This window comes from Triturus cristatus, chromosome 8 (assembly GCF_964204655.1).
Source record: "Triturus cristatus chromosome 8, aTriCri1.1, whole genome shotgun sequence".
Lineage (NCBI taxonomy): Eukaryota > Metazoa > Chordata > Amphibia > Caudata > Salamandridae > Triturus > Triturus cristatus.
Window position 1 is genome coordinate 714,089,091 of NC_140591.1, and position 19,604 is coordinate 714,108,694.

A 19,604-nucleotide genomic window follows, 5' to 3' on the forward strand; every position below is an offset into this window, starting at 1 on the left:
GAAGGAATAAAAGATGTTTCAAAACCACCTGTGTATACTAAAATAGAAAAAATGGATGGAAGCATTCTCCATCATGACAAATCAATTAGCAATTTTTCTTTAAATGTCTTTACCAAGTTGTTGTATGAATATACTAATACTATGAATGTGAGTAATTGTTATGTCTGCATGCCAATTTCTTTGTCTCCCCCGGAAGGTGTGACATATCACCACCTTTCACCAACATATGGTGTGTCATGTAGTGTTCTCAGTAGCCTTTTTTACATGACAGGTAAGCTGGACTATCGATATACTGATATAGATTTAGTATTTTCAGAAGTACCAATTGTAAGGGAACTAAATAAAGTAATAAGTGGTAAAAATGCACACTATATGGGAGAATTCTTCCATATCACTAAAGCCTTAGATGTGGAATATGCCTACAAAAATAACTTAACATGTAGCTTACATGTTGAAGAGAGATTATTCTTGGTCATGGTAGAAAATAGAAGCGCAAGTTTCCAAAAGAAAGCTGATGAACAGAAATCACAAACATCACCTTGGGCTTTTAGAGAAGGAAATTATGAAAAGGGAGAGACATACGCTGTGATGTCCCTGGACTGGTCACAGAAAGGGAAACTATGTTTGTTTAGATCAAATACTAATTATAATAACCATTTCATTGGCACTAGTGAATTTGAGCCTACTTTCCAAATTACTGGAGGATGGGGATTAAAGGGTAGAACTGATCCGGTTTTCCCGGGAATCTGTTATGTGTGTGGTAAGGAAGCCTATTATAAGTTACCAGCACATTGGTACGGAAGCTGTTATTTTGGAATTGTTTTTCCCAAAGTCTACCATGTAGACCGTAAGGACAATAGTGTCAATGAATTAAAACAAGGACTAATACGTAGCAAAAGAGCACGTTTTTCAGAAATAGTAGGTGATATCTTTGGTGCACTGATACTCTCAGTTCGAGTTGTTTTAAATTCACACACAATTTGAAAATTGTCCACAGTGGTTGATCGTTTATCAACAGATACTGCTTGTGGTTTCTTGATGATAGATACCGAAATGGTGGCAATCAGATCAATGGTTTTGCAAAATCGACTTGCCTTCGATATTCTTTTGGTAAAAGAGGGTGGAGTCTGTGACATGTTGAAAGTTCAACACTGCTGTACCTATATCCTGGATAAAAGTAAAGGGATAGAAGGTTATATTACAAATATTGCAAAATTACATAATGATTTAACCCAACTAGAGGTTGAGGGTGTTTGGGAGAAACTTGGTAAGAGTTTCTCTGTGGTAAGTGGTTTTCTACTTCTGGAAGTATATCATTAGGAAAAATAATAATGCCAATACTTTCAGTAACAATAGTAGCTCTAGTAATACTAACAGAGTATAAGTGTTGCAAATGCATAAGAGAAAGAAAAGATTCAACAGACAAAAAGAATAAACGTAAAGGAATAAAGAGAAAGAGAGAAGAGATAGAGTTAGAAGAGATAAATGGAGAATACTATGATATGATGAAAAAGCTAGATGAGAGTGCCATAAAAGAAGAGCGACAATGTGAAATCTAGATAAAATGAAAGGTGCCACTCGGTATGGTGAGTATTTATGATGGCTCCTAAAAGCCATCAGAGGGGGGTTAGATGGAGCAGGATTTTGCGAAAGAAACCTGCTCAATTGGGCACCCCTATCATACGTACTAACAGTAAGTAGTGTTAGATCGACTAATGTGCACAATTACACTACACGTGGGAAGTTTGTTTTGAAAAATGCATGAACTAACCAGAATTAATGCGTAAACAACCAGAAATGTAATAATCTTGTATTTAGAACAAATTAAGAAGATTTGCATGGCAATGCCGCATGTGTATTTAGTAAAAAGCATGGCGTGTGTTGCTTTATCCTAATAAATAATGCAGGTTTTCTGATTATGCTATGATAGGCTAACTGTTAACATGAAGTAGAGCCAAAGTGGGTGGTAAACAGTGAAAATACATTATCACATAATTAATGAATGTTTGTTTTCCGTTCTTTTAGTAATGGACGAGTCCTCCATCTTTTAAAGTTAGCTTAACCGAGGGCGGGTGGAATTAGGAGCGAGCAGGAACCATGTGACCACGTGACTGAACTGCTGTGCAAAGCTGAAAAAGCCTGACCTGGTGAAGGACAGAACATTGAAAGACATCCAACACCAGTATCATCATGGGAACGGAACCTGTAGTTGTTGAAATTATTAAAATGTACAATAAAATGTTACATGTGTACTCATGAGAGAGAGGGGGTATTGATGACTATGTGAAAAAATGTTTAGAACACTGGTGTAGTCAATTCAATTTCTTTATTCGATAATTTTTTAATCATAAAAGAGACACATATAAAAACATTATCTAAAACCATGTGTACCACACTTTATAAATTCGATTATTATTAAAAAAAGATTAATTCATTATATTAAAAAAAAAGATTAAAAAGGAAAAATGTTACATTCATTGCAAAGCACAATTATATCAAAAAGGTGAGCCACCTAAAAGAAAAGACAATATTCCCACATGTCCTTCAGAGGAGAATCATCCAGCATAATATTATTCACTTCATTAATGCAAAATGTAGCCTGCATTAGCAACCAAACTACTACTTCTAAGGGCCCATGCCCAGCTCAAAAATGTTGCCATAGCTATGACTACAGGTTCCCTTGTATCTGTCTTTAGAATACGCAATGCTATTTGGGATGATCGTGTGCCAATATTACGGCAAATCAGCTTAATCCATTTATTACGGGGACCCTTATACGCGGGGCACACAAACAATACATGGAGTATGGACTTATCCTGAGATGTACACACAGTACATTTTGTGTCTCCATCTCCCCACTTTGCCGTAAAAGTTTTAAGGGGGAGGGTACCCACTCTAAATTGGTGATACAGTTTCCTGTCACCGGGTCTCGTAATGACATCCCAATAGGCCTCAAACCAATGTTCATACTTATGATCTAAAAAGAGGCCTGTCAGGGATGCACTATCCACCAGTGACAGGGATTTAAGACAGACCATGTCCCAATAAAGAGATTTAAAATCATTTTTAGACGGAAACTGATTCCCTTCTGGGTCCTCCCACAAGTGCCTGAGCCCCATATCGACCAGCGTGCTTTTGATTTTTTTCAGCCAAATGATTTTTGAAGACATGTCAGCTTCTCTGATGTACTTAACTGCTTTGGCATATGGTACTAACTCAGGGGTTGTCCAAAGCCATCTCCAATGCGCGAGGGGTCTAAAGCACGCTGCCTCCTCAATGGAAGTGCATCCCAGATCTAACAATAGGGGTTTGAGGGGGGATGATTGGGGAAGGCCAGTCAAAGATCTCAAAAACTTATTTTGGGCCAGGACTAAGGGGCCTAGGTTATCGAAGCCCCAAAGTTCTGCACCATAAATTATGGAAGCCCTGATTTTCCCATTGTATATGGCAAGTGCTGGACCTACCGGTTTGGTGTAAGACAGACGGTGCTCTTTTAGAAGGGCCCCTGCTAACTGATTATGCCTAAAGGTTAGCAAATCTAACTGAGGCTTCCAATTCATCCTCTTACTCATCGTTACGCCCAGGTACGTAAAGGAGTCAGTTTGTTCCAATGCTGCACCATTCATTACAACTCTGCCTTTCAATTTTTTATGTTTATGCAGCACCATGAACTTAGTCTTATCAACATTAACTATAAGTTCATGGTCATTGCAAAATAAAGTGAATCTATCAAGGGCTTGTTGCAGACCTGTTTGTGTTTTAGATAAAATTAAAGTATCGTCTGCAAACATTAAAAGTGGAACCCTCACACCAGCAAGATTAGGGGCATCAGTTGGATATTCCGAGAAGTATGAGACAACATTATTTATAAACAAAGAAAAGAGGGTGGGGCCAAAACGCAGCCCTGCCGTACCCCCTTAGTCACAGGAAACCGATCTGTTATCTCTCCCTGTCGACCCCACCGAACCCGGGCATAGTTAGACTCATGAAGTTTAATGATGAAATTTAAAATCGCAGGGGGCATCCCTACTTCCTTAAGTGAGTCCCACAGCTTAGAGCGGGGCACCAAATCAAATGCTGACTTTAGATCTATAAATGCAGCATAGAGAGCCCCCCCTGTTAAAACCACAGTGTTCCAATAAATCATCATGAATCTAAAAACTTGGTCAATAGTACTGACATGAGGACGGAAGCCAGCTTGAAACGTGGATAGAATTTCTTGGTCATCTATCCAGGTATTTACCCTGCTCAGCACAAGTCTGACCACAATCTTTTGCATGGTATCTATGAGACTTATGGGCCTGTAGTTACTTGGGCAGGCACAATCCCCTTTTTTATAAAAAGGGATGATCTCTACCCCGCGCCAGGATTCTGGCAAGGGAGCACCGCTTGCAAGTCCATTGGCCATCTGATATATATATTTGAGACAGTGTTTCTTATATTTAAAAATATCTGCTGGGATGCAGTCCGGGCCTGGAGCCCTACCTGCTGCCACACTATCCAAGGCTCTCTCAATTTCCCCTATATCAAAAGTTAGGATAGTGTCGCACATTAATCGTGGACCATGGCTTAAACTACTATTCATTGAAGCAAACTGGGTCTGATAGTGCATGACCCATGCTTCTGGAGGGACATTATTAGTTGGTAATGGCCCTATATCACCATTACCACATTTCACTGTCTGCCAGAACCACACCCAGTTTTTCCCATTACTTGCATTTAATAAATCCTGCCATCTTTTTTCATCGAAGGTCTTCTTTGCCCTTCGCTGAATTTCCTTATATGAAACCCTAGCTTCACTAACTTCTCGCGGGAATCCTGACATAACAGCTTGAGAGAGGTGACTAAAAGCAGCCCTGCATGCCCCATCATACCATTTTGCAGATTTCTGTATGGCCTGCTTGGAGCTCCTATTATTTTTTGTAAAAAATGCTTTCAACTTTATGAATAGCTCCTCATGAACCTTTGTGAGGGCAGGAAGAGAGGCTTCATGCAAATCAAGCTGTGAAAGGACTAATAAAGAATCTTCAAGGGTTAGTTTTATCAGGTCCATAGTACCCTCATCCTCTGAGACCAATGCCCATTTTATTCTACGGCAATCATTGGATATAGTCACTTCAGCTGTGACTATTTCAGTATCTACCCTTGCCATAGGTTGCCCACTAGTTTTAAGTGTTAGAATTAGGGGGTCATGGTCACTTTCTGGTCTATTCTGGACCTTCATATCCTCTAGCCTTACCCACAATTCCAAATTGATAAAGAAGTAGTCTATTCTGCTACTTCTTATCAAAGTCTGATTTTGACCTTCCATTTACAGCCCTCAGGCCCATTTCCAGGGATAAACTTTTTAACTGGAGGACCGCTTCTGACCATTTATTAATCGGGGAAAACTCCAGCGATGGTATGCCCCAGGTCACATCCTCATCCCTGGACAGGCTTCCATCTTCTAAACCCATGGGCTCGAATGTACAATTAAAATCACCCGCTACTACTAGATGGTTTGCCCGTTTTAATGGTTTGATGAATGAATCAAGTTTAGAGATTGTAGGAGAGGCTTTCCCTCCTACTTGCCCTCTTGCGTAGACGTTGGCAAAAATAAGATCTAGCCCGTGTTCAAAACGAATTTTAATAACCAGGATGTCAGGGTTATCTATTGTTAGCTCTTCCAACTGATAGCATGCCTGCTGTCTAACCCATGTATGCAAACCCCCAGATGGTCTCCCTTTATGACGGGCAATAGCCGATTTACCAAAAGCCAAATACCCAGGACGAAAAATCCTATTCAGTGACCAGGTCTCCTGGAACATAATGATGTCTTGATTCTCTATAAAGCACGACCACTCGTTAGAGTTAGTTTTTGTTTGTAGACCAGCAATGTTCCATGACATTATATTTAATAAGGAGGGAGCAATGCTAACACTCCTATCTGAAAAAGACCTAATCAAACTGCTCTCGGGAGATGGTGGTATAGCTCGCTGAAGACTCATATCATTCACAAAGGGAGATGCGGACCGAACAGCAGTGTTCTCTAATAGGGGCAAGTTTGCAATTGGTAGTCAGTCACATGTATCTAAGCCAGAGAGAGGAGCAAATCTATTAGCTAAATTTAAGTCAGGTGGTCTATGTGGGATTCTGTGGGGTGCCCTTGGGTGGTTTACTGGACGCGAAATCGCCCAGCCCATCGTAGGGGTATGACGGGGTCTATAAAAGAACCCTAGGGGCAGGAGAGAGATTTTCATTGTATGATACTCTAGATTGATGCTACCTAGATGGTCTAGAAGAAATCTAACGACATTCTCGTTATTAAAGTTAACAACTATACAATCCCCTCTGCCATCCTTCATAGAGTAACCTATCCATGGAGATCGTCTGACCATGATTATCTGGTTACAGACATCCCAATCCCATACCCAAACCTCCCTCCCTTTTGTTGTGAGCCAATGCATGGTTTTAGCCATCAATTGATCGGTGGTTTCGATCTGACCTTCCTGTAACACTGGGACATTCTTCAAAACCACCTTCAAAGGGGCTGCGGCCGGGGAAAGGTGTAAGACTCGAGAACCTTCTAAACCTGGGCTATTTTCCAATCCCTCGTGCATTTGTGGGTACCCTCGTTCACAAGGCCCCAGTATAGGGCTATCCCGGTTTGCTGGTACACGGGAAATTGGCTGTTGTACTTTTCACCTACTAGCCCTATACATGATCTAGTTTCCTCTCCTCCCTTAACTTCCTGATTAACTAGACTATAACCACTAGGCACATTCTCTGTCTCACCCACTTCCCTTCCCACATTTGTTACTCCAACTTCATGGTTAGTAGACACAGTACCATTTTTCCCTGACAGCAATGACATCAGCCCGGTTAACGGTGGATTTGGCGGTTTGGAATTGGTTTCTACCGCATTTCTCATCTCTTTAGATGTAGATAATCTGTTGGCTTGTGTCAGTAAACCCTCTATAGTACTATGATTTATCATGACCTTCAATTTGAAATTATTGAGTCTCTCCTCGATCTTAGTCAATCTGTGGATAATAGGAGTTAAAGATGTTATAATTAAATCCCCCAGTTTATTCCACATAGCCTCTTTAGCCTCAGCAGAGGAAACATCTGTAGTCCCTGAGGTCAAAATTCCAGGAACACTAAGAGCCAATTCCCCCGTCGCTACCATTGCTGAAGTAGTACCTCCTCCATTAGTGTTTGTCCTTTGAGTTTTCGCCAATGTCTGTCTCTGGGGCCCCCCTCCCCGCTTTCTTTTAAGCGCTGGATCTGAAATTGGAGCAGGAACTTTATTTTTACATTGGGGTGCTGGCCTTGTAACAACACGTGGAGGTAGGGTGCTTTGGGTAGGTGCTGCATTCGTCTGGACCGACTCCACATGATAGAGTATATTATCAGTGACAGACGATGCAGAGGTTTCCAATGGCCCATTAGCAAACTGACTAGCATCACTTTCCTTATCAGGGGAGTCAGAGTCTACAACCAAAGAACAGTCAGGAGTACGTGCAGATGCTATAGCGCCCAACGATGATCGTTTAGACAATTGGGGATCAAGAGATAGACGACGCTCGGTCAATGCTATCTCATGAGCAAGGACCGAGCTAGCTCTAATTAAAAACTGGTCCAAAGTCCCCACCGTACTTCCTGCAGGCAGCCCAATTCTCCCATTACCCTCTCGCAGGTTCATCCTGAGATGTCTATTTAAACTGAAAGTAGAAGTAAACAGAACACAGCTAGGTCTTTATGTGTATTCCTCTAATTAACACCAGTATACTGGCAAGGACTAACCTTGTGGGGTGTGCTGTCACAGAGAGTAGGCCCGGCCCGGCCTCGTTCGGTCTCTAACGGGCTCAAACGGGCCCGCCCTTGGCCCAGGCTTCGCCCGGCGCGCGTTCCGCGAATCGGGAGCGGCAAGCGGTAAAATGGTGGATGGCAAGCTCAGGTGCGGGCAATCAGCAGCAGGCCCCCTGGGATTTGCAGTCCTTGTCACCTCCTCCAAGCACGAAGCGGCTCCCAGTGAAAATACATTATCACATAATTAATGAATGTTTGTTTTCCGTTCTTTTAGTAATGGACGAGTCCTCCATCTTTTAAAATTAGCTTAACCGAGGGCGGGTGGAAATAGGAGCGTGCAGGAACCATGTGACCACGTGACTGAACTGCTGTGCAAAGCTGAAAAAGCCTGACCTGGTGAAGGACAGAACATTGAAAGACAGCCAACACCAGTGTCATCGTGGGAACGGAACCTGTAGTTGTTGAAATTATTAAAATGTGCAATAAAATGTTACATGTGTACTCATGAGAGAGAGGGGGTATTGATGACTATGTGAAAAAATGTTTAGAACAATGGTGTAGTCATAAGTAGATGATTTCATAGTGGGGTGACATCCCACCCCTAGAACTCAACCAATCCCTTAGCTAGAAATTGTGAATTTAGCAACTATTGTGGGACGGACATGTAATTTTAGGGTATAAGAATAGGTGCTTTAGGGGTGTGGTTTAGGAAGGAAGTCGCTTCGGCTGAAAGTGTCTTACTGAGGGATGCATCGCTGTTTGTCGGTTTGCTGAGAGGCCTAGCTGTTCCTGTACTGTCCCAGTCCTGTTTCTTGAGTCTTTGATCCCTGTCTCTTGGTTCAGGGGTCCCTCACTGCTGCCTAGGCCTGGGTGGTAGTTTTTCCCCTTACAGATCCTTTGGGTTTGTATTTGATCTAACTTAGTATTGCAGAAAATATTTTGCAGTTGTATTCTTGTCTCTGAACCTTTTGTCTCTTCATCTATCTCCTCCGAATTGTTGGTTTAAAATCAATATATTTTACTTGCATCTAATGTTTCTCCGTTTATCCACTCTTTGCAATGTATATTTGAAATGATAGATCTGTTGTTGCTATGATTAGATTGTTTTTCTCTCTCTCTCTCATGAGGTTTCCAGTATTTGAATTTTTGAAAGTGATCGCTATGAGCATTTATTATTATTAGATCTAATTATTAAATCTCACCGAGAGTCTGTGGTTATTTTAGCCAGTTTCTGATGAATGATTTTTGAGAATTACTGTTGCCATCCAACTCTTCAACTAATTGGTCCATCAACCAAATAGATGGAAAGTCAATCATTATTTGTTCAATACGCAAAAGTACGGGATGTTTAAATTTTGTTCCTGAGTAGCAAGAGTAAATTGAAGTAAAATTAACAAACTTGACCCCAGCGCATCAGGGATTTGGGTGAATGTGTATGGGCCAAAGTATGAGATGTTCTTGAATATTTATCCCTGATCAATTTATTGGGTTTGCACTGGATCATGTGCTTTTACCAGATATATTCTGGGGGTAAGGGAAACGTTCATCTACTACTGCTCTGTGCTCAGTAGTTTCAGTCTTCACTTTACCACACAACCCATCAGACCGAGAGTAGACATTCTCACTCTTGTGTGTCTCATATAAACGTAGCACAGGATTGTAGTTGTTAGGCATCCATCTCGGTTGGAATTGATGTGGCAGTATAAGTTTAAAGGTCCTTCAGTTCAGTAAAATGATAGATTTCCCTTTATGAATTATTCTGAGATTGGCCCAACCGACAAAAGAAAAAGGTATCAGCACATCTTCTGTGATTTTCTGAGAGCCAGGAATTCTTTCCTGTGAGAGACTGTTTTCCTGTGAAATACTGTTTCCTTGCAGTAGTCCTGTGCAAAGCTTATTGTTGTACTTTTTCAAATGGGACAAGATGGCTTTAGTTTGATAATACTGTAGTGGTCTGATAATCATCGTCTTAAAGGGTTGGGATGCTGTTCTGGTTGTGCTGCTGGTCTGTCTTCCAGACAGTACTGTGTGCGATTTCAATTTCAAAGTGTTTCTGAAAGATGAGGCCCAGAGTTTTAGGGATCCATGCTTCATGGAATGATACACAGGGGTTTGTGTCTGTCGGTGTCCTCTGGCATAACAAACATTCTCAGGTTTCTCCTGAGTTTGTGATCTTCCAATTCAGCAACTTCTTTTATTAAAGTTATGACCCTGGCTGTCATAACACTGGTCTGTTTTTTCATGGTGAGATGTCATCTTCCAGTTTGCTAATCAGGCCCGGTTTTAGCGGGTGAGCCAGGCCCACCCAAATATGATCTTTGGCCCTCCCAGTCAGCAGAAGAGGCCATGAGGATGGTCAAACATTGTGATGCTTTTTCACTTTGTTGACATAATTATCAGTCAAAGGTAGCGTTGTCACCTTTCCGAAATAAATTCCGGCTATTTTTTGTAGTTTTAAGAGTGTGCACAGGCATGGACATGATACTAAATAGAACTATGAATACAATTGTATGTTTACATTTGTACCATGACTTTTCCGTCTGTTTTAACTATATTTAATAGTCATGAATCTTTACAGCGCTGGAATCCATTTAAAAGTGTTTTTCATTTATATTTGCTGTTTGAATTAGGTACAGAGAAGGGCTAAAAAGTCTTGTTTTAGGTGGTTTTGTTAATTTTGGTACTAGCTGGGACATTAAAAGACTGGTGCCAGTAAAAATTCAGCCAGGTGGCAACCCTAGTCGGGTATAATTAAGGAACCTCTAGAACACATTTTAAAGTGCATTGTTTTTATAAATACTGTTCCTAAGTATGCACTGTAAAGGGGAAAAATGCGAACTGTTAGAAATGGGATTTCTGGTTGGCTAGGGCTTGCACCTAAGCCAGGCAGAAACCACCACTCTAGTCAGGGCAGGGGTGTTAAACACTGATGATAACCCCTGCTTCACCCCCTTGGTAGCTTGGCACAAGCAGTCAGGCTTATCCCAGAGGCAATGTGTAAAGCGTTTGTGCAACACACACACACAGCAGCAACACACTAGGCACACCACGAAAGTCACTCCACACAAGGTTATATCAAAAAGAGCCTTTGTATTATCATAAAAACATTAGAAACGTAATCGCACATTCATTTGAAAACTTTATTTGATTCTTACGAATCATAAAAGTACATAATTAGAATTATAAAACAACACCTAAAAATTATTCCAAATTACATTTTGCAAAAACTAAATATAATCAAGCAGCATATATAGTTTCATAACATAATCACACATTTACACTGAGCCAACTGGCACTAGGCAATATTCACAGGGGATTATATACAGGACCAGACCAATCGGAACACGGTCAGAACCATCAGAACAGGTAAGTAAACATAAACCACAACCAGTAACTACTGGTACACTATTGACCAAAGCATTATCACAGTCACATTAGACTCCATCCTAAAACAGTATAGCATGACATCAGGCATATCCACATTAGGCCCAAACCTCATTAGCATAAGCACATTAAGCACTTGGCCTCCCCAGCATAAACACATTATGCATAAACATCCTAAACATAAACACATTATGTCATAGGCATCACAAGCATAAATCACATTACGCACTCACATTTGGGCCTTGCGCCCTACCAACATAGAACTGACCTTCAGGCCAACTGGCCTTTTGCTGGGGCTCAAATGCCTTCTTTCCCAAAATGTCAGTGCTGGCTGCCAATGCAGCAGAATCCCAAAAGTGCGCAATTGTGCAGGCCTAAACATGGCAGCTGCCGCTAATTGGGGTGCAGCTGTGCGGGCAAAAATGTGGGCACTGGCATTCACTGTACCCTCTGGGCCCCTCTGCGTCCCCACTGGAATTCCCTAAACAATAAGGTTCAACGTTGCAGCTGCCGCTTGGGAGCTCCCCTCTGGGACTCCTCAAAATACATGCGCTCAAACGTTGCAGCTGCCCACTGTCAGGTGGAGCAGCTGGGGGAAATGCTTTGGCACTACGGTGCCCTGGGAACCCTCGATCGGTCCCAACAATTCAAAAGAGAAGCCCCACTCACTCGGACACCTACCATCTCTACTGCAGGGGGAAAGGCACCGGCAATGTGCATCAACACACCCCTCTCCATCGGACCCCCAACTCGGCCCCCCCTTACCGGCTCAGCAGGCTCCCCTGGTCTCCTCCATGGCAGGGGGAAACTCGGCTCTTCACCCGGTCCCTCTCCTAGGACACAGGTCTTCAAGGTGGAGCCTGCGAGGCTCCGGACCGCCCTCGGCGGCGCGCGGTACTTCCTCCTTCCTGCTTCCGGGTCTCGGCTGTGGGAGGCTCCGCCCCCAACCAGGCGAGCTGCATGACTTCCGGGGCCACGGCGGTGACTTTTCCAGCAGCGGCAAAGTGCGGGGTGGGCACCCGCCTCAACAATACTCATATAAGCAGGGTGGGCACCCGCCAACTAGCATCTCATGCGGGGTGGGCACCTGCTGTTTTAAATATACATTACGCGGGGTAGGCTCCCGCTCTGCACCACAATGTGGGGTGGGCTTCCGCTCCACTCGGCACCCAAGTGGGGGACCCCCAAAATCGGGATTCCCTCAGCGTAAGTTGCAGCTTCGTGCTGCAGAGCCCACGCGCTCTTCTCAGGCAATTTGAATGTAGCACTCACGAGCCGCAGCATGGAAAAATTCCTTATATGGGAAGGGGGCAAAGCTGGGCCCAGGCAGGCCAGCACACAGGGCCCTCCAGCAGGGAGGTAGTCCCTCGTGGCGGTTCCTCCTGAAGCCCAGCAGCAGCAACAAGCCCCCAGTCACAAGAACAGCACACTTTTCATGGGGTCACAGCCCCAGTATTTATTTTTTATACATATCTTCTCTTTGTCTGCAGCACAGGGCTTTGGTGGAACCAGTCCCAACTGGTTCTGGAGCACTCTGTTTACAGTGCTCACACCCTTTTTTGGGAGATGGGGGCTCGGCCATCAGACACACCACATGGGGGCAGAACCAGCATTCACTATGGCAGGCACAATCCTATTCAGGGTCAGGGGACTACTCCTCCCACTACTCCAAATGCAGATGTCCCATTCAGCCTAGCGATGACTCACCCTGCCCCTCCTGGAGCCACACACACCTCACCAGCCCCTGACACTCAGAAACCAGACATGCAACTCACATCAGACAGGCAGAAATGCCAACTTCTAAAAGTGGCATTTCTGAAATAGTTATAATAAATCAGCGCACACCATTGCGCAGCATTTATTAGCACTATTCCAAATATACCGAACTTGACCACGCTGCGCCTCTCATATCAGGAATTACCACTGAAACACCTATCAGGGAATCCTCAATACATTCCTATGGGAGGGCAGCCCCACAGTAGTGAGAAACCAAAATGGCTGTTTGTCACTACCAGGACATGTCACACATTTAAGGTACATGTCCTATCTTTTACCTACAATGCACTCTGCCCATAGGGCTAGCTAGGACCTACCTTAGGGGTGACTGACATGTAGTAAAAGGGGGGTCACAGACATGGCACACACTTTAGGTGCCACGTCCCAGTGGCAGTAACAATGCGCGCGCAGGCCCTGCAATTGCAGAGGCCTGAGATAGGTTTGAAAGGCTACTTTGGTGGGTGGCGCAATCAGCGCTGCAAGCCCACCAGTAGCATTTAATTCACCAGCCCTGGGTATATGAGATACCACTTTACAAGGGACTGACAGGTAAATTAAATAGGCCAAACAGGTGTAGACCAATCTTACCATATTTATCACAGAGGGCACACACACTTTACACTGGACAGCAGTGCTAAAGTGCCTAGAGTCCTAAAACCACCAACACCATGTCAGAAAAAAGTCCAGGAGAAAGGCATAAAGTTTAGGTATGAACTTGCAAAAAGGGCCAAGTCCAACACAACCCCCTTCCAGCCAAAACGCACGGTAGACCAATCACCACCTTGATGGGCTTCCCTGCCTTGGGCGATAGAACACGGACGCGGGCCCACAACTGCAGGGACACGCTCCAGTTCTACGCCGCCCTGAACCCATGTTGTGCCCTCTGTAAAAGCTCCCAGGACCAACTAAGCTACCCCACTGGTACTCCCTAGTTGTCCTCGGCCAGGACCAGGCCCTAGGCCATCCAGATATATCTGGTCCTTGCCATCTCACAGAGTGAGGGGCTGTAACCCCTGGCACATAGTGACCATTCTCCACTCTACCCCTCATCAGGGCAGTTCTAAACTGCCACTGATTCTCCAGCCTAGTATCCATACCCTCAGGCTGACCAGAAGTCACAGGCGAGGTTCTCCTCCCCCTACCTCTCCTTCTAGGGTTCCACACTCTCCTCCTTTGAGAGGCACCCTCAGAACACAACTCTCCCACCAGTTCAGGACTTCTCTCCAGCAACTGGTCTCCCAACCTAGGGTCTAAACCCTCAGGTTGCACCGGGGTCAGAGGCGAGGACTCCCTCCCTCTGCACCCTTCCAACTGGAGCAGTACCCCTGGAAGCCAAACCGGTCAGGACACTGGTTACAGATGTCCCACCCTCCAGGTCAGGCAGATCCTGAACCTGTCCTCCCAACCCTGGGGCTGAACTGTGCGGCTGAGCACTTGCCTGGCATGCCAGATCTTCTGGGGACTCACACAGTAATCCCCCGAGGGTAACACATGTGTCGTGTGATAGTCTGCCTGGCGCAGATCTCCTGACCCCTGTCCATCTGACAGTGCATGATGATCCCCCAGGACAGAAATGGTATCACCATGGTCACTCCTAGGAGACTCCGCCCTTGTGGCTGGTGACTGACCCACTGGTTCTTCCACTGGGGAACACATCCCCCTCTCACCCCTCAATCTGGACTTCAGCCCCCTCCCAACTGGAGAGGCACCGTAAGACACCAGAACAACTGGAACTCCATTTACATACACTCTACGTTCTCCTGACACTAGGTGATCTCCCTCAAATGGTCTATCAGTACAGCCTAGGCCCCCAACCTGGTGTTGCCTTAGGGAACCCTCCAGGCCCTGAGACTGGGTTTCGGGCACCTTAGGACACTCAGTCCCACACTCACTCCTTCTCCACTGAGAAGGACGTGAGCCCCTACACCCCTCCCACTACACTGGGACCTAGCTGGGTTACTCTGAACCTCTTCCACCACACAGGACCGGAGGTTACCTGAGCCACTCCTTTTGGGATCACACCCCAATGCCTCTTCAGACCCATTGGCACACAGCCAGATGTCTGCCTCCCGTGCAAGCTCCCTGGGATCAGAGAACTCACATTCCAACAGGTGTTGGCGCAACCCCGGAAAACAATTATTGAACATGTGCTCTCTGACAACCAGATTGAACAGCCCTTCAAAATCATTTGCCGTGCTTCTCATCACCCAACCTTCCAATGCATCACAACATTCATCCACATACTCCCCCAAGACTGGTGAGACAGTTTCCTTCTGCCCCTGAACCTCAACCTATACCCTTCAGGTGTGATACCCTCCTCCTGGGAACTAGATACCACGCTCTGGGATCTGGTAGTGGGACTTCCTGCACTGGACTCCATATTGCTGCCACCACTGGACCCCACCCTTACCGGTGAATCCAGACAACCAAAACTACTCTCATGGGGCAATCTACCCTCCAGAACTAGTTTCTTTCTGGCGAAGGACCTCTTTGCCTCAGCCATCCTCTCCTGAGCTAAGACCCCCACAGACTCTAGCTTTTTCTCTTCAAGGCTCACTGTCCTGAAACTCAACTCCAGAGCCAACAATGCCTTTTTCTCCTCCCAGGCTCTCTGAGCCTCCCTGTGCCCTGCATCCAGCTTTGCTTGCCTTATGGCATGCTCCAGTTTGAGCTTCTCTAAAGCCAGCTGATGCTCCCTCTCCTTCTGCCTGTCCACCAACTACTCTGGGGACCATGAAAGGGACTGGGCACTACCACCGGCACTAGACTCAGCAAGGGACTCCCTATCTATGGGGTCCTCACTCTCTACTGGTGTCTCTGCCCTGTCATTTTCTTCCTCTTCTTCAGACTCTTCAGGGCCACCCTCAGAACAACCTCCCTGTATCTGGCTCCATCTATCCTGTTACCAGCGTATCAGGGCACACCCAAGGTTTCCCCGAGTGCCCTCTCCATTTACTGTTAAGCCTCTCTCATCACAGTGCCCCCTTAGCTCCACTAGACTGTAGTTGAACATGTCAAAGTTAGATTCCATTTTGGCAAGGTACTTAATACACAGGTGCAACACAAGACACCTAGGCGTCTGAGCTGAAGCAAGAGTACACAATTCAGAAATGACACTTCTCAGGAGAAAAATAAAACTCAGGAAAAATAAATCCCCAAACCTGTGATTATCTAAATGCAGAGTTTGTAGTGCAACCAGTTGTCGCTGTGGTATTGTGCAAACGCAAGTCCTATCCTCACCGCTGACAACCAATGTTAGAAATGGAATTTCTGGTTGGCTTGGGCTTGGGCTTGCGCCTAAGCCAGGCAGAAACCACCACTCTAGTCAGGGCAGGGGAGTTACACACTGATGATAACCCCTGCTCACCCCCTTGGTAGCTTGGCACAAGCAGTCAGGCTTATCATAGAGGCAATGTGTAAAGCATTTGTGCAACACACACACACAGCAGCAACACACCAGGCACACCACAAAAGTAACTCCACACAAGGTTATATCAAAAATAGCCTTTGTATTATCATAAACACATTAGAAACATAATCACACATTTACACTGTGCCAACTGGCACTAGGCAATATTCACAGGGGATTATATACAGAACCAGGCTAATCGGGCCACTGTCAGAACCATCAGAACAAGTAAGTAAATATAAACCACAACCAGTAACTACTGGTGCAATAATGACCTAAGCATTATCACAGTCACATTAGACTCCATCCTAAAACAGCATAGCATGACATTAGGCATATCCACATTAGGCCCAAACCTAATTAGCATAAACACATTACGCACTAAGCCTCACCAGCATAAACACATTATGCATAAACATCCTAAACATAAACACATTAAATCATAGGCATCACAAGCATAAATCACATTACACACTCACATTAGGGCCTTGCGCCCTACCAACATAGAACTGGCCAACTGGCCTTTCGCTGGGGCTCAAATGCCCTCTGTCCCAAAATATCAGGGCTGGCTGCCAATGCAGCAGAATCCCATAAGTGCACAATTGCGCAGGCCTAAACGTGGCAGCTGCTACTAATTGCGGTGCAGCTGTGCGGGCACAAATGTGGGCACTGGCACTCACTGTGCCCTCTGGGCCCCTCAGGGTTCCCACTGGGATTCTCTAAACAATTATGCGCATCTTTGCAGCTGCCCGCTCTGGGGTGGCACAGCTGTGAATGAGAAATCAGCCCGGGCACCACCGTGCCCCTTGGGAGCTCCCCTCTGGGACTCCTCAAAATACATGCGCCCAAACACTGCAGCTGCCCACTGTCAGGTGGGGCAGCTGGGGGAAATCCTTTGGCACTACGGTGCCCTGGGAACCCTTGATCGGTCCCAACAATTCAAAAGAGAAGCCCATTCACCGGGGCTTGGCTCGGACACCTCCCGTCTCTACTGCAGGGGTAAAGGCACCGGCAATGTGCCTCGACACACCCCCCTCCACTGGACTCCCAACTCGGCCCCCCTCACCGGCTCTGCAGGCTCCTCTGGTCTCCTCCACGGCAGGGGGAAACTCGGCTCTTCACCCAGTCCCTCTCCCGGGACACTGGTCTTCAAGGTGAAGCCCGCGAGGCTCCGGATGGCCCTCGGCGGCGGGTGAGACTTCCTCCTTCCGGGACTCAGCTGTGGGAGGCTCCGCCCCCAACCAGGCGAGTTGCCTGACTTCCGGGGCCGCGTCGGTGACTTCTCTGGCAGAGGCAAAGTGCGCGGTGGGCACCCGCCAACTAGCACCGCATGCCACTCTGGCTTCACCACTGGATCCAGAGGGGTGGGCATCTTGCTGCGATCTTCCCTCCCGCTTGAGATTGACAAAGTCACTCTTGATGATAGAGGGCGCTATGCGTCCTTAACTGGACGGTGGGAGGGGCAGACTCTTTCATTGGTTTCGGTCTATGTTCCCCGGGCCTCCAGACCTCCACTTTCTCTGATGTGGGTCGTATGTTACTTGAACTTCCTGATAGTCTCTTGCTTGTGGGTGAGGATTTTAATTCCGTGATTTCTGGCGAGTTGGATCGTTACCCCCCCAGAGCCCTCTCTGCCGCCCAGGAGTGGCTAGGCGGGTTCTTGGACACTTTCGGTCTAGTGGACTGCTGGAGGTTGATACATCCGACACAGAGTCAGTACACATTCCACTCCGGGGCCCACGGGAGTCTCTCCAGACTAGATTACTTTCTTATGCCCGCGGCCCAGACCACCCGGGTCCGGGAGGTTAAGCACCTGGCCCGGGGCATTTCCGATCATTCCCCATTGTGGCTCCTCTTCGATACCGGGATGCGATCCGCCGGGCGGATCGCCCCCATTAGCCCCTGGTACTTGCGTGACCCCAAGATTCGCAAGGGTCTCATTAAGTCGCTTGATCAGTATTTTCTTGAGAATGAGGGGTCCGTCTTGTCCTCAGTGTCCCTGTGGGAGACTTTCAAAACGGTTCTCCGAGGACACGCCCTATCCCTGATCGTGGAGGCCAAGAAAGCTAAGAACGGGGAGGTGGTTGTGTTGGAGGCTGAGATATCGGGGTTGGAGGCTGCCTTGGCGACGGGTGTCACTCAGGACGGGCTCCACGCCCTCAGCCTGAAGCAGTTCGAATATAAGTCCCTTGTTATGGATGCTGCTCGGACAATGTATAGGGAACATCAGGGTAGACTGTACGATGCTGGGGATAAGGCGGGTAAATTGATTGCTTGGCTTGATAAGAAGGAGAGAGTGAATCGAGTGGTCCCCGTGCTTCAGACGTCGGAGGGAGTAAGTGTGACTGACCCTGGTGAGATTGTGGAGTGTTTTGCTGACTACTTCTGTGCTGTGTACTCCCCGGTGTCTGCTAGAGATGAGGCTGACTCTCGTCACTTGTTGAAGGATATTGCTTTGCCCTGCCTGTCGGTGGATGAGCGTGAGCAGATAGATGCCCCACTATCGGTCGACGAGATTGCTACCGCGATTCGTTCCCTTCGCTCAGGCAAGGCTATGGGCCCCAACGGACTCCCGTTTGAACTCTATAAACTGCAACCGGATAAAATTGCGCCATTTCTCCGTCGTATGTTTTCGGAGTCGCTTGAACTTGGTTCTCTCCCTGATGACCAACGTCTGGCCACTATAGTCGTGATTCCCAAGGACGGTAAGTCTCGGGACCGTTGCGCCTCGTACAGGCCTATTTCTCTGTTGAACGCCGAGCCGAAAATCCTTGCCAAGGTTCTTGCTAACCGCCTGCTTACTGTTATTTGTGATCTGGTGCATCCGGACCAATCCGGTTTTATCCCGCACCGGAATACGGCCCTTAACTTGCGGCGCCTACATGGCGTACTTGCAAGGGCGGAATATCTTTCAGAGCCGGCCATCTTGGTTTCCTTGGACGCCACGATGGCCTTTGATACGATAGAATGGCCGTATCTTTGGCCCGCCCTGGCAAAGTTTGGCTTCGGGGCGGGATTTATTAGTTGGGTTAAACTCTTATACGCTGCTCCGTTGGCACAGGTTGTCGTTAATGGTAGGGTTTCCCGGCCTTTCGTTCTTGGGAGGGGCACTAGGCAGGGGTGTCCATTGTCTCCCCTGCTCTTCGCTTTGGCTTTGGAACCGCTCGCTGCTTGGCTTCGTTGGGAACCGTCGATAAGAGGGATCCAGTGGGCCCCTGGCTTCGAGGATCGTGTTTCGTTGTAC